At 40.5% G+C, this 14585-nt stretch overlaps 1 protein-coding gene across 11 annotated transcripts in view; it reads right to left on the bottom strand.

The window, feature by feature from the left end:
• MPPED2 (metallophosphoesterase domain containing 2) overlaps positions 1-14585 on the bottom strand; it is a 173689-nt gene that overhangs the window by 90512 nt on the left and 68592 nt on the right. For 3 of the 11 annotated variants that reach the window (XM_082343858.1, XM_082343860.1, XM_082343859.1), the window contains one exon: positions 3324-3421. The exons of the other annotated variants lie outside the window; for them this stretch is intronic. The gene's annotated coding sequence lies outside the window, so the exon portion shown is untranslated. The remainder of the gene's footprint in view (positions 1-3323; positions 3422-14585) is intronic. 11 annotated transcript variants of the gene reach the window in all.

Raw genomic sequence — 14585 nt, 5'->3', positions numbered from 1 at the left:
AAAACATTACTAGGGTCATTAAGATATCTGGATCTGAGGTGATGGTGGGTGGACCTATGAAGCCTTCAACCTATACACAGTGCAAACCTAGCTGCCTCTGTCGAGATGCTTCTAACCTTGAAAATGTGTGCCCTCAACACATCACTTCTTTCCTCCTTCTAACATCCAGTTACTCATCTCTTCTAACATTTACTGATTGCCAAAAAATGGGCCAGGATCGGTCCCTCATTCACAAATGAATAGTGTAACCTGTGATAAGTAACGCCCAGATTCTATGTCTCTAAAGAGTGACTACTCATTTGGAATACCCCTAATATCTTCATAGAATCAGATGAAGGTACTCTTCGATGAGTATATAGAGAGGAACAGAAAAAGAAAAGCTAAGATCTTTGGCTATGCATATGTCTGATAAAGCCGTGACAACTTTAAAGCAGACACACAGCGGATTGTGTCAAGGTCAGCCTCCCTTCCTTCCCAAACTCTGGACATTTAATGTGTCACTTAAAGCGGCTCCCATGTTTCACACCCTGAGTGATTTGAAAGCTGTGCTCTGTAACCCTCCCCGGGGCTGGAGCAGGGCGATGTGAGGAAAGAGACAAGGGGGGAGGAGAGGGGCCTGCTCCCATGTTCACCACTGCAGCACTGCTTTCCTTTATTTTACGATTTGGGGAAAGATTTGATTCGAAGAAAGTTAGCCCTGGCTTAAAAATATTAAAAAGAAAAATCAATGATGTATCCAATTCAATTTTACTAATGAAGAGAGTGAGTGCCAGAGAGGTGCTGTCACTTGCTAAGCAAAGTCACAAGTCAAGCTGCTGGCAAAAGTGGGACAAGAAAAGCTCTTTGCCTCCCCTGCTAGTATTCTGTCAGGTGAGCCCAAATCTTTTTTTTTTTGACACATGATTTATTTATTTACTTATTTTTAACATCTTTATTGGAGCATAACTGCTTTACAATGGTGTGTTAATTTCTGCTGTATAACAAAGTGAATCAGCTATACATATATATATATCCCCATATCTCCTCCCTCTTGCGTCTCCCTCCCACCCTCCCTATCCCACCCCTCTAAGTGGAGGTGAGCCCAAATTTGTAACAGCCTCATGGACTTTGGCTTAAGACCTATCTCTTACATGAGTCCTCCTCATACCACACATGCTGGCTCAATTTAGGCATTCCCCAAATGTTACTGCAGCTGTGGGTGTAATTTCTTACCCACTAGCTCCCAGAAGAATTTGGGAGCCTACCCAAGGAAGGGAAGGTCATAGACTTGAGAAGAAGGAAAAAAAGCTCCTTTGTCCATTGTCATGCAGAGTCCCAGAATTTAAAAACTTGTTGACTGTATTATGAGAAATAAGATGAGGCTTTGACAGTAGAATAGAAGTCCAAGGTAATAAACTAAAATGTCTACAGGGACCAGAGAAATAAGACAAAAATGTGAACTGAGCTAGGTAGAAGTAAGAGAGAGTGGTGAGGACTGGGGCATGTGTGTATCAGCATTTTACAATAAACATATATAAGCACTCCTCTGGCCAAACACGATTCCTTGCTAGCTTGCCCCACACCCACCAATAAAAGTTAATGTTCCTCAAAATTATCACACAACTGCAACCTATTTTTTAAAATCATTATAGAATGTATTCCTCTCGAAAACTCAAGTTCATGTCAGATCAGAATCCAAGGTCATTCCAGAATACTTTCTTTTCCTGGGAATCTGCCTGCCACCTACCAGGAGTTGGCTCCTGCCCCATATTCTTTATTCGTCATGAACGGGGAGTATGGGAAATAGGGGCAACCAAAATGGCCATCAGGTTGTGACTTACGACAAATACCACCTTCACCATGCCCAATTTTTATCAGGGATCTGACAGGCAAGGTTAACTGACTGCTATCTCCTACTTATTTCTGCTAAAAACCCAGGGGGAAAAAACCCAGAGTACAATAGTAGTTCTTTGTGAAGGAGATCATCCCAAAGCAAACATGGCTTGCTGGGTTTCCTGGGTAAAGGAAAACCTACTTATACGAAGGTGACAAATTGATTTAAATATCTCCAATCTCTATATACACTCCCCTCCATACTCCTAAATTCCAGACTTTGAAAATATATGAGGAAACCAAAAATGTTTCTGGCATATCACTCACATAAAATAAAGCTCACTATGTAGCAAGAAGAAAACAACACAGAGATAACAAGTCAGAAGAACCTGCAATGGCTCCCAGATGCCCAGGAAAGTACAACTCACAGGGCATAACCTTCAGGCTCACCTTCCCTTGCCAATGTGCTAGAAAAAATGAACTTTCTGAGATTAAAAAGAATAAAACAGATATATACTCAGACCTATTATCATGGACTGTTATACACAAAAGAGATATATTGCAATTCAATCACATTTCTGAAACCTTTGGTCTGTGTGGGGCACTGTAGATGTTCCCTAATGCCAATGTTATAAAGGGACCTTGTTATAGCCCCAAGGTGGATAATAGAAGGCATTTTTTTCTGTTTAAAATTATTATTATATTTTAATATCATAACTCCAGCAGAGAGGGAAATGTTTAAACTCTTGAAGGTTCTCTATTCCACTGAGGACTAAATAAGAATAACTTGGGCTTGAAAATTGGCCAAGCAGAAAATTTTGCAGGAGGATGGAAGGAAAAAAAAAAATACCAATGGCTATGAGGATGGAAGAACTATGAAGCTCTGGGATGGACTAAGGAGATGTGTCAGTTAAATTCCTTCCTTGATTGGGATTTGGGATTAGCAGATACAAACTATCATATATAGAATGGATAAAACAACAAGGTCGTCCTACTCTATAGCACAGGGAATTACATTCAATACCCTGTGATAAACCATAATGGAAAAGGATATGAAAAAGAATATATATATGTATAACTGAATCACTTTCCTGTACAGCAGAAATTAACACAACATTGTAAATCAACTCTACTTCAATAAAAATGAAAATAAATTAATAAATTCCTTCCTTGATGACTGCTGGGGGCCAATAGCAGAGAAAGGCTGAGTCCAGCCTGGAGGCAGGGAGAGGGCTCTGAAGCTAGAAGCAGGTAGAGCCCACCTTTCCCTGCTGTGCTCCCAGCACCTAGAAAAGTGCTTGACACATATTTGGTGCCCACGGCCTGCATGTTAAATGAATGAATGGACCTTCAGCACTCCCTGTCGGCTCCACGGTTTGCACTCACTTGCCTCGGCTGCAAAGCCACCAGAAACATTCAATCAGGGCAAGCTCCGTCTCTGACCTCAGTCTGTCCCCCGTCAGGCTCCATTAATTTTCACAAGTCCTGACAGCTCTAACGTTAATACTCACACTTGCTGATGGAGCCACACAGCAGGTTCAGACTGCTACCTTCTCCTCTGAAACTCATGCATTAGGGTTTCTTCCATGCTTGCAATGGGAAACCAAGTCTAAGAAATATTAAACACAGAAAACTATATTACAATAATGTCAAGGCTGAGCCGGAAACCCAGGAGCAAGTAAGGAATGCTGAGTGAACGCCCAGTGGTCTGCTGCAGGAATTAGGGCTAGTGTTAAGAAGCCACAGCTGAAATGCTCCCTCCTCCTCTTCAGCCTCCGCCATAAAAAGAATCACAAGGCATCAGGAGATGTTATAAGCCTTAATCCGCAAAGGAGACAAAAGTCCATCCCTCACCCAGGAAAGCAGACCTCCCTCTGGACCCGAGTAGTCACCAGTATATGGCACTGATGACAGGTAACGTGACTAAGAAGTGTAAACCACAAGGCCATTAGTACCCATAATTATTATGGACCTGAAAACATCTCAGAGATTTGATTGCTGCTCAGCAGCAACTTGTTTGCATGCATTCTCGTCTCAACCATAACCTTATTCCAACACAGCTTTCTGTGACTTAAACACACACACGCGCACAAACACACACACACACACATTCACACACTTTACTACCACAAGGTATTAAAAATGAATGACAATCTCCTCCTTGTTTCCCAACTGAGTACCTCTAAGTTGCTACCCAGACCAACATGGCATGTTCTATATGTAAAGCCGTGATGGTAACTGTCCAAGGAAGCATGGCTCCAATTATACTTGAGTATTACCATCTGCCTATGTAACTGGAACCATGGGTAGTCTCTTCACTGTTTATTTTGTCCAACCTCTTCCTTACAAATGAGAGCCTTGGCTTGTTGAGAAAGATTGATACGCCATACAACAAATCTGATCTGAAACAATCAGACTATCTCCTAAAGAGCCTTCAGTCGACTTCCTCAAGTTTCAGAAAACTGGATCCAAATCAGGATTTCACTGGATCGTCACAGGAAGAATTGGTAACGACATTGTCAAGTCTCATCTCAACCAGCCATGTACATGTTTATATCACTGGAGCATAACAGAATGTAGAAATAATAGCATGATGGAGAGATCATGGGCTTTGGAGTCAGACAGATTCGGGACCAAGTTTCTGATTCTGTCACTTACTACCTGAGAAACTGAAACTCAAAACATGCTATTTAACCTTCATATTACTCATCAGAAAAAATAAGGATAATTGCACAACCTATATTACAGAGTGGCCACGCAGACTGAGTGAGATTGATAAAGAACTTCATATAAAACTGACACATAAAGGACGATTATTATTATCATTATTTTTATCCTGTCTTTGTTCTGCATTGTAACTTCATTCGAGATAAGGGGTTCATCTCCTACTTCTTACCATCTTAAAAGAGTGTTCAATGAGTATCTTTAACAAACTAGTAGTGTTGACTGACAAAGTCTATGGTGAGCTGAAAAACAATATGTTGGGATTTTTTTCCCCACAAAGCCTTTAAAAAAGCAACTAAGAAAAAGGTGTTCCTTCCAGCAATAATTACAAAACAAGTGGTAATTACTCTACTGAATAATTAGAGGAACAAATACAAATCCTATGTGTGTGCATTTTAAACCATTAAGTATGGTAAAAAAAATCAAATAAAAATAACTCTGGCATAAAGGCCATCTGCTTTAAAAAATAATAACAATTTTAGAGGCTTTTTAGATTCCCTCCCCACTTTAACCCCACAAGTAATAATAAAAAAAACCTTTTTGTAATAACTACTATGATTTTTGCATGCTGAAACAATGTTTGGGCAGATGAATGCAGGATTTCAGTGTGCAGTGATTCCAAGGGGCTGGTCCACAGAAGCCAGAACAGAGGGTTGACAGTGGAAATAAAATCTCTGCCTTAACAGCGCCACTGGGGCTAGATGAAAATGGTCTTCTAGAACTTGATTAAAACTAAATTGAAAAAGAACATATTTGGCTGATATTACATTAGACTAAAATATAGAAATGAACCCTAATACTTTTGAAATCTAATAAGAAAAAGCCATCTCAATTTCCAAACTTTCAAAAGCATCTTCTTTAAATGCATCACAGATGAATTTACATGGTACTTTTGCCAATAAGCAAAACCAAATCACAGGCTCCAATCGGCTTATATTGGAAAGTGTGAGAGCAAATGCTAGAAAATGCAATTACTGCAAACAAACTCCATTTTCTCCCCTCTGAAGGGAATCTCAGAGAATATTTTATTGCCATCAAATAATATTTCTGAAGGCATCAATACACAATTCTATTTTCTTTTCAGAGTACCCACTCGCTATATAATCTAATCCACTCTATGGATATCTTGAAATTTAGAAAAGAGTCTACAAAAAATGATATTACCTTGCACACACATCCTATGTCAATTTTAATAATTTGCACTCTGGACAGGAAGCCACATAGAGCAAAATTTAGGATCCAATAAAATCGACTTTTCCCATTTTATATTTCAAAATTTTAATGAAGCCTTCCAAGGGTAAAAATTTAAAAGAAATCTCTCAGGGAAGGTTATTTTGATCAATAGTGACAGTGATGAGATGGAGAGAACGGAGATCGCATTCATTTCCTCTTCCATTTTTGCTTCTCCCCCACCCCTCAGCTGGCAAAATTTTCTACTAAGAACTCCAGATAATCGGAAGCTACAAAGAAGACTTGCTGGGTAGTATGAAATCATGAAGTCTCCTGCTAAGGTTTTGGTTTCATTGAAACACTAGTTCCAACAGTCTCTGACCTCTTCTCTTGGGAAGAGCTTTGTGGCCTAATGCCCCAAGCCTCCCCTTTGGGATGAAGCAGTACAAAATATGTAGTATAATTTCTCAGGAAGAAAGGATTTCTGGAAAGTCCATCATGGCCCTTGGGGCCCAAGGTTCCAGGAAGTAGAGTTGGAGGTCTATTTCACTTTCTATATTTTTCTTCTTTACCCACATGTTACGGTCTGAAGATTTGTGTCCCCCCAAAATTCATATATTGATATTCCCAATGTGATGGTATTTGGAGGTGCAGCCTTTGGGAAGTGATTAGGTCATGTGGGTGGGGGTGGACGCCCCATGAATGGGATTAGCGCCCTCATAAAAGAGAAGCCACAGAACTCCCTTGCTCCTTCCACCATGTGAAGACACAGAAAGAGGACACCATATATGAACCACAAAGAGGGCCCTCACCAGAACTCAACCATGTTTGATTCTGTACTTCCCAGCCTCCTGAACTGTGAGAAATAAACTTCTGTTGCGTATAAGCCACCCAGTCTGTGGTATTTTGTTATAGCAGCCTGAATGGACTGAGACATTACAGTTTACTAGTTTCTTGAGATCTAGCCCCCAGCATCTTAAAGCTACAGTTCAAGAGACAAATTTGCATTGTGTCTTCTTAAATCTGTTTTCTCATAAGTAGTATGCTTAAAGCATAAGGTGTTTTTTAAAGCTCTCATTTAAATGATTCAATTAAATATTTTAAGGAATCCAGATAATCAGGCCACAGCTGGAGAACATACCCTGTCTGTGGAACACTGTTTGCAACAAGACAGTAAAATGAAAAAAAAAAAAAAAGAGCACAGGTGGTCTTGTTCTATGAGGGTCCCTATTCTTGAACATTTGAAGTCAAGTGAATACATAGTGCTTTAGCCTTAAAGTGGTCATTAAAATACATGTCCATTTCTGTCCCTTATCGCACACATCCATGCTTTCTGACAAGGTGTGGATTTCCCTACCTTTTGGTTTGCTTCTTTTATGGGCTGAATTGTGTCCCCCTAAAATTCTTATGTTGAAGCCCTCTCCCCCAGTACTTCAAGTATGTGACTGTATTTGAAGATAGGGTCTTTAAAGAGGTAATTAAGTTAAAACGAGGCCATAGGATGGGCCCTAATCCAATCTGACTGATGTCCTTATAAGAAAAAAAAAAAAAAAAAAAAATACGGGCACACAGAGAGACACCAGGAATGTGTACGCACAGAGGAGAACCATGTCAGGACACAGCAAGAAGGCAGCCATCTGAAAGCCAAGGAGAGAGGTTTCAGGGGAATGTAAACCTACAGACACCTTGATCTCAAACTTCTAGCCTCCAGACCGTGAGAAAATAAATTTCTGTTGTTTAGCCACCCAGTCGGTGGTATCTTGTTGACAGCCCTAGCAAACTAATATACCTTCTTATAAGGCTTAATCCATCCTACTCACTAATGCTAAGGTGATCTTATCAGAATAGAAAACTGATCGCATATATTCCTCTGTTCACTTACACAATCACGCACGTTAAAATCCTCCTAGACTCCCTATTATTGCCTATAGACAAAAAGCCAAACTCCTTGTGTGATGTGTACAACTCTTTGTGACCTGGCCCCCATTAGTCACCCCTCCACTCGTATTTTGGGCTCTGAGCTTGCCAAGTGCTTGCAGTTCATAGAACGAAGAATCTGTCTACAGGGCTCTCTTTCCCACTTGACTACAGACTTCAGGAGGGTCAGACTCTATTCTATTCCTCTTTGCATTCCCAGTAGGCTTCAATAATTATTTATCAAATGAATGAATGAAGAAATAATTTTATCCTGGTTAAGGATAATGTGAATATGAGTAGCTAGTATCTCAGTTTTGGATTCCAGATGGCCTTAAAGTGTGACAAATCCTATTTTTATTTTATCCTAAGATGGCACCAGTTATATCCATCACAAGATATTCTATTCATTTGTCATTGAGAAACCAAATCTGATTTTAAAAATCAGTTATAAGGGGACTTTTTGTTGGGGAAGGCAGATGGAAGCAAAGAGACTGGTCTGCACATAGTAAGGAGTCAAATTTGTTGAATGGGTGAACAAATAAATGGACAAATAAATGAATGAATAAGCTATACACATCACGCAAATAATGCTTCAATTTCAAAAGAGAAGGGAATTACTATTGTTGCATGATTAATACTATTCGTGTAAAGATTTTTCCAGCCTTTGTTCCCAGGATTAGGGAGCTCAGAGGAGATAATCAATAGTGGAGTTAATGCAACAGCCATTCATTATTTGAGGAAGGTGCCTGTATTTCTTCTTCATTGTATTGGGAGCTCAGAGGAGATAATCAATAGTGAAGTTAATGCAACAGCCATTCATTACTTGAGGAAGGTGCCTGTATTTCTTCTTCATTGTATCCCTTCATCTGAACGTTTTCACTCCTAGGCCTCTCAGGCAAATCACTGATGTTTTGACAGCTGGCTTTGCAGAGGCCACTCTTCACGAATGAGTCTACTGACCAAGCCAAACAGGACATGTGTGTGCATCTTCTCAGGCCCCCAAGTCACTGGGTCAGATGAAAGAATCCAGGCTAACATACTTGTAGGGCCAGCTTTTTCCTTTTGCTTCCAACAGAAAATCAAGAGGCAGCAGGGTGCTCCTGACCTCTTATCCTCTAATTCCAGGCTCGCTGAGATTCCAACCTAGGCAAGTCCTCTGAGATCAGAATCATTCCTTCCATGGAACAAGAAACTAAGAACCAGCAAGGTTAAATGACTCAGGTCACCCAGTGAGTTTGTGCAAGGTGAAACTCCTTATTTCGCAGACCAATCCTCTCCTCTTCTACCATATCATACAATGGCAGGGTCAGAGTTTTTGAGTTGGAGATCATTTAAATGATCTGCTTTAAAGATTAGGGAACTCAGGTTCTGAAAAACCAAGAGAGTTTTCTGAAGACGGTGCCTACAATCATGAATCCTGACTAAAATCAATCTGCCACTACCTGCAAGGACCAACCAATAACCCCCAGGCATATGGCCACTAATTTCATCGTATCTCATGGACACTCAGGACTGCACAGAGTTTATTGTTGGGATACTCTTTCCTGTTCTTTTTTAAACTTCTACTCTTATAGTTTAAGATTATTTTCTTTCATTTGATCCATAAGGGCATCTGTTTAGCCACCTTAACTGTGAGCTTAAATCAGAGAGTAACTTAATAGAAATGACTGCTCTGGGACTTCCCTGGCGGTCCAGTGGTTAAGACTTCGCCTTCCAATGCAGGGGGTGTGGGTTCGATCCCTGGTTGGGGAGCTAAGATCCTACATGCTTCAGGGTCAAAAAACCAAAACATAAAACAGAAGCAACATTGTAACAAATTCAATAAAGACTTTAAAAATGGTCCACATCAAAAAATCTTAAACAAAAAAAGAAAAAGAAAAGAAATGACTGCTCTGAATCCAGCCGCTATCCTTCTAAACTTTTCTTCTGTTTCTGACACTATTGCTGAAGCATCTTTAATGAAACCCAACAGTAAAGATCTTCCATGAGAGCAACATCGCCATTTTTACTTATTTTTTTCCTTCAGTAGCTAAGGAGCTATATTTGTTGACTCTCAGCCAATTCAGCACCCCTTTTTCATATAAAATACCAAGATGATTTCTCAAGGCTCTGAGCAAAAGATTTTCTAGATTGATATTTTTATAACACATAGGCTCATCTCAACCATGGTATTTCATGTCTGCCTGTCTCTGAAATACTAGCATTTTTCACTAGGATTATTCTCTTCAGAGTGGGAGGTAAAAGCAGTATCATTGATTCTTAAATGCTGAAAATGGCAGTCAAATTTTTTTGAAAAAGACTACTTTCTTAAAATGAATTCTTTTGGAGTGTTTTGGCCAGAAACTGGAGATTAGATACACTAGTAGGAAAAGAAGATATTTTTGCAGGGTCTAACAATTCCCCACAACAGAGAACTACAACTATTGCTATTCAAACCCATCCAAAGACTGTAAAGTTGATTCCTTACTAGGAAGGTCTGGCCAGATTTCAATTATTTGGGTTCGTCTCTTCTCACTTTTTAACTCTGTAGTGTGGCATTTCACTTTAAATGCCACATTCTTAGATTCACCCACTTTGTGGTTTCCTTTCCCTTTGGGCTCATTTCAAAGCTCTTGCAAAGTCGGGTCACAACCTGATTTCCTAATCCAGCAGCCCTGGGGGAAAGAAATCCTATTAGATCCCATTAAATCTCATTAGATCCCTGACCCTCTCAAAGTTAGGATGAGATCTGATAATGAAATAGGGTCCCGAATGCCCATGGAATGATCAGTCTCCCTACAACATTCAACAACTATTCCCTGGGGTCCTAGTGTATGACAGGCAGTGTGCCTGACATAATGATGCACAAAACACAAAAGGTCTCCGCTGTTATGGAGCTTAAATTCAGCTGGGAGTAAGAGACAATAAAGCAGTAAATATCCACTAACGTAACTCAGATTATGGTAAGTGCTAGGAAGGGAATTAGCAGGTGCTATGACAGAGAAAAACAGAGGAAATCTACTGAGATATGGCAATCAAGGATGGTGTCTTTGAGGGAGATCAGTGGACATTTTCAGTCTGCCCAGCCCTTTTTCAATAATAAGATACATAAGAAATAGACTTCCCTGATCATGTGTAACATAATGTAAGGAGGCAGGAAGCACATTCATGCATGCTTACACGCACACATGCACGCGCGCGCGTGCACGCGATGTTTAGAAGAGTATATCATCCACATGGTTCCTTTAAAATCTCAATTTTCATGAGAACACCCATCTTCTATTGTCAATTAGCAGAAAATTAACTTGAGAATATTTTTTTAAACTTACTCTTGTGATCGAAAATATTTCTAAAACGTGTTTATTCAACTTCCTGCCCCAGGAAGACAAGCATACTCAGGGCCTGATGGTGAAGCAGCCATGCAGGAGGTAAAAAGGTACAAGATTGGGCTAGATGTGCGCATGTCCTGCAAGTTAGCTATTGCTGCGGTCTGGGGGTGGTTGGGAGCAGTTCAACAAAGCTGATGTATTTGCTTATTTTCTTAGGCTTTACCTTTGTCATCTTAAAAATCCTCATTATTATAGGGAACTGGGCTCTGGGTAGTTGAGGTTTACTATAGCATGATGGCTTAACTGAACGGATGTCAAACAGGAGGTAAGACTGTCTCGCGAAGACTGTGCTGAGTGGCGTTGAGCCGCAGGAGACCTGGGGGAGGGGATGACTAGGGCTGACTCCTGACAGGGGCTCTGCTCCCCCCCCTGCCATGGTCATGCTACTTGGCCACCACTGACTTTCCATGTTCTATTCATGCAGCCTCAGACCTTCAAGGCCTTAATAGGATTTCTCTCAGCTCTCCAAAGATGCCGTGGACAAGGCTTTACAGGAAGTCGTACCAGCCTGTGTCTTGGTCCAGAAGCAGATCGTTTTTGTTTGTTGTGTGGTGGAGCAAGTGGAGCGAAGGGAAAACTTTGTTCAAAGAAAAGTTTATAAAGAAGCTTGAATTAAAGAACAAGACTCAAAATGCGTCTGCTGTGGTTGAAGAGAGCCTGAAGGTGAGGGGCGAGAGGTAAAGTTCTGCCCCCTTGGCCCCCATTGCTAGCCCCTTGCAACACGGCTGAAAAATCACTGCCCTAGAAGTCAGATTGTGCAAACCCTTTAATCAGTATAAGGTCTGAGATAGTTACTCTAGGCCAGTGGTTTCCAAACCTGTCTGATGTCCTGAATTAGGTAGGGAGTTAAAAAAAAAAAATCAGATTCCAGGCTCCCTCCTGGGAGACTCTGATTCTCTAGGTCTGAGTGGGCCATGATCTTAAGGAAAAATATTCTCTTTTCTCACTTCCACTTTTTCTTTGCATCTTCTAGCAATTAGGTAAGATCTCAGTGGCCAACATGACCCTAGCAAGAGGGGTATTGGAGGCCTCTTGTCCTACTTTCGTTCTTGTCCAGAGGCAGATGGAGTCCTCAGTCTACCCATGGTTCAGGCTAATTCACCTATAAAGGAAATTGAGCTCAAAACCACTAGAACTGAACAATGATATCATTCATTTCTGTTTGTTCTTGCTTTTACTTTTGCTTTTGCCAGGCTTCGACTGCTGTGCATGTCTCTTTTACTGAGGGTTTAACAGGCATCCTTGCTACCCTATATCAACGGGTTCAGATTCCAACCAAGGGTCTTTCCATCTCTTGATGACCAACTGATGGTGACAACTAATTCATCTGGATTATTAAAAGGATACTCCCTGTGCTATCGTTAAGAATCTTGACATGTCAAGTTTAGATGGGTAAGAGAGAAAGAAGATTAAACTACTCTGAACAGCCAGCCATCAAACATAATACACGATTATGGGTTGAGCCTCTCAAAGTTTTGGAATCTGACTGCATAACAGGAATCTTCTCTCTGGACATCATTTCTACTGGAAAGAGACGTAGGTGACTAGAAGCCAATCATCCTGTTTAATATATGGGGCCTGGTAGTTGTTCCATGCGAAGGGCAAGAGATGAAACAGAAGAAAGAAAAGAGAAAAAGAATCAAAGGAAAAGGAAAAGAGAAAAGTAAAAAATTTCAAGATGAAAATAGGAAACAGGTGATAAGCATGACATTTTAAGTGTTACACAAGGCTGTCTCAGTCACCAGCTTGCCATGCCACAACAGCTGTCTCCTGAATTACAGTAAGTCATACTAAATGAACTCTATTCTAGGAAAATAGTAGGTGACTCTCTCCAAGGTGCCATCCAAAGATCCTTCATTATTTGACTCATGAAGCAGACACTGTTGATGGTCTATTAAAATCCTCACCCCAGCTTTCCAAGATAGCAGAGCCTCCAATTTTGTTCATATATTCATCCCTCTTGCCTCCCCCCGACCCCGCAAAGCCATGTGCTCAAGAAAGAAGGGCCTATTCTTAGAAGACCCAGGCAAGTGGATCTTGATTAATCAGCAGTTCTATTTCCCTTGCCAGTGATTGATTTAAAAAGGTGTATGTCACCCAGTCCTAGCCAATGAGACATGAAGGCCAATCTGCTGACGGGCTTCTGAGAAAGGGTCACCACCTGTACAAAGAGACAATACAAAGAGGAAATGGCCCTCTTCTTCCTCTGAACATTGTCATGCCTTCATTCTATGCCTGGAACTTCAACAGTTACTTTCCAACCTTAGTAGCAAGACTAATAGCATATGAGAAGCGGAGAAAGGAAGACTGAAAGAATCCCTGAACTACCAGATCCCGAAAAATGCTTTACTCCCAACCTTCTTGTTGTATGAGATAACAAGCCCCTTGTTGTTTAAGCTATTTTGTTTCTTGCAGCCAAAAGCCTCCTAACCGATGCAACTCACTATGTTTATATGTCCACATGTTTAATTAATAATCTTCCTCCCAAACAATACTGTTTGTATACCTTCTATTCCTCCTTACAACAGCCTAGTAAGGGATACTGATAACTGTAAACAAAATCAAATGATGATGACCATTATGAGGCTTAGAACTAACACACAAAACACTCACCCTCTGTTGGGCTCTGCCCTAAAAAACTTTATACATTAACCTACTTAATCCTTAGAACAACCTTATGGAGTGAGAACTATTATCCCCTTTTACAGATGAGGTAACTGAATTAAACAGAGATCACAATGGAAAAGAATGGCCTATTGTTAAGGGTGATGAGAGTTTGCAGAACGTATCCCTGAACTTGACCATGGGACACTGTCATAAGTGAGAATGGTGGCACTGGACTTGCAGGAAAGCCACAGAGGAGTTCATTACAACTCCAATTATTCAGACTCACCAGTAGAGAATCTGATTCAGTATGTCTGAGCTAGATTCCAAGAATCTGAATTTTTAACCACCTATCTGGGATAAGCAATCAGTTTTAGGAGATAGGGAACTGGAGAAAAGTGAGCTGCCCAAGATTTGGGGGACATAATAAACTGAGTTGGTCTATTAACTCCCTTTTAAGTAAGTATGCAAAAAGCTCAAAAGTTAACTCCTATCAGAGTGATTAGATAACCTTGATTCTTTATAGATTAGGATCATAAACCAAAATTAATCTGCTTCCTAAATCCCATAGAACACAAACAGTTTTGTGTTTTCTTGACTGCCTGATTCACATAATGACCCCAACTTGCCCCAAGGTACACTAAGAACCTCTAGCAACAGACATGAAACTGCCTACAATGTGAAAGAAAGTTAAAAATCCCACCAAGCCAAGGTCACAGTCATTTCAGGAACTTTCTAGTAGAGACATTTGAAAGTCTGGATTGGCCAGAGAGTTAAAATAAAGCAGGCATACATTTTCACTATGGCAATTTTCTGTCTATCACGGTCAGAGAGCATGAGTTTGATAAAAGATGAATGACACTAAACCAGGACCTGTAAACACATGGTATGTGTGTAACCATCTCCCCATCCTACAACATGGCAAACGTTGCTAACTGATCACAATGTCTTTCCCATTGAGTCTGGATGTGGCATGAAGATCCTTCTTAA

Source organism: Balaenoptera borealis, assembly GCF_965194805.1.
Source record: "Balaenoptera borealis genome assembly, chromosome: 11".
Classification (NCBI taxonomy): domain Eukaryota; kingdom Metazoa; phylum Chordata; class Mammalia; order Artiodactyla; family Balaenopteridae; genus Balaenoptera; species Balaenoptera borealis.
The sequence above is the reverse complement of the archived record's forward strand: the minus strand, read 5'-3'. Positions and strand labels throughout refer to the sequence as shown.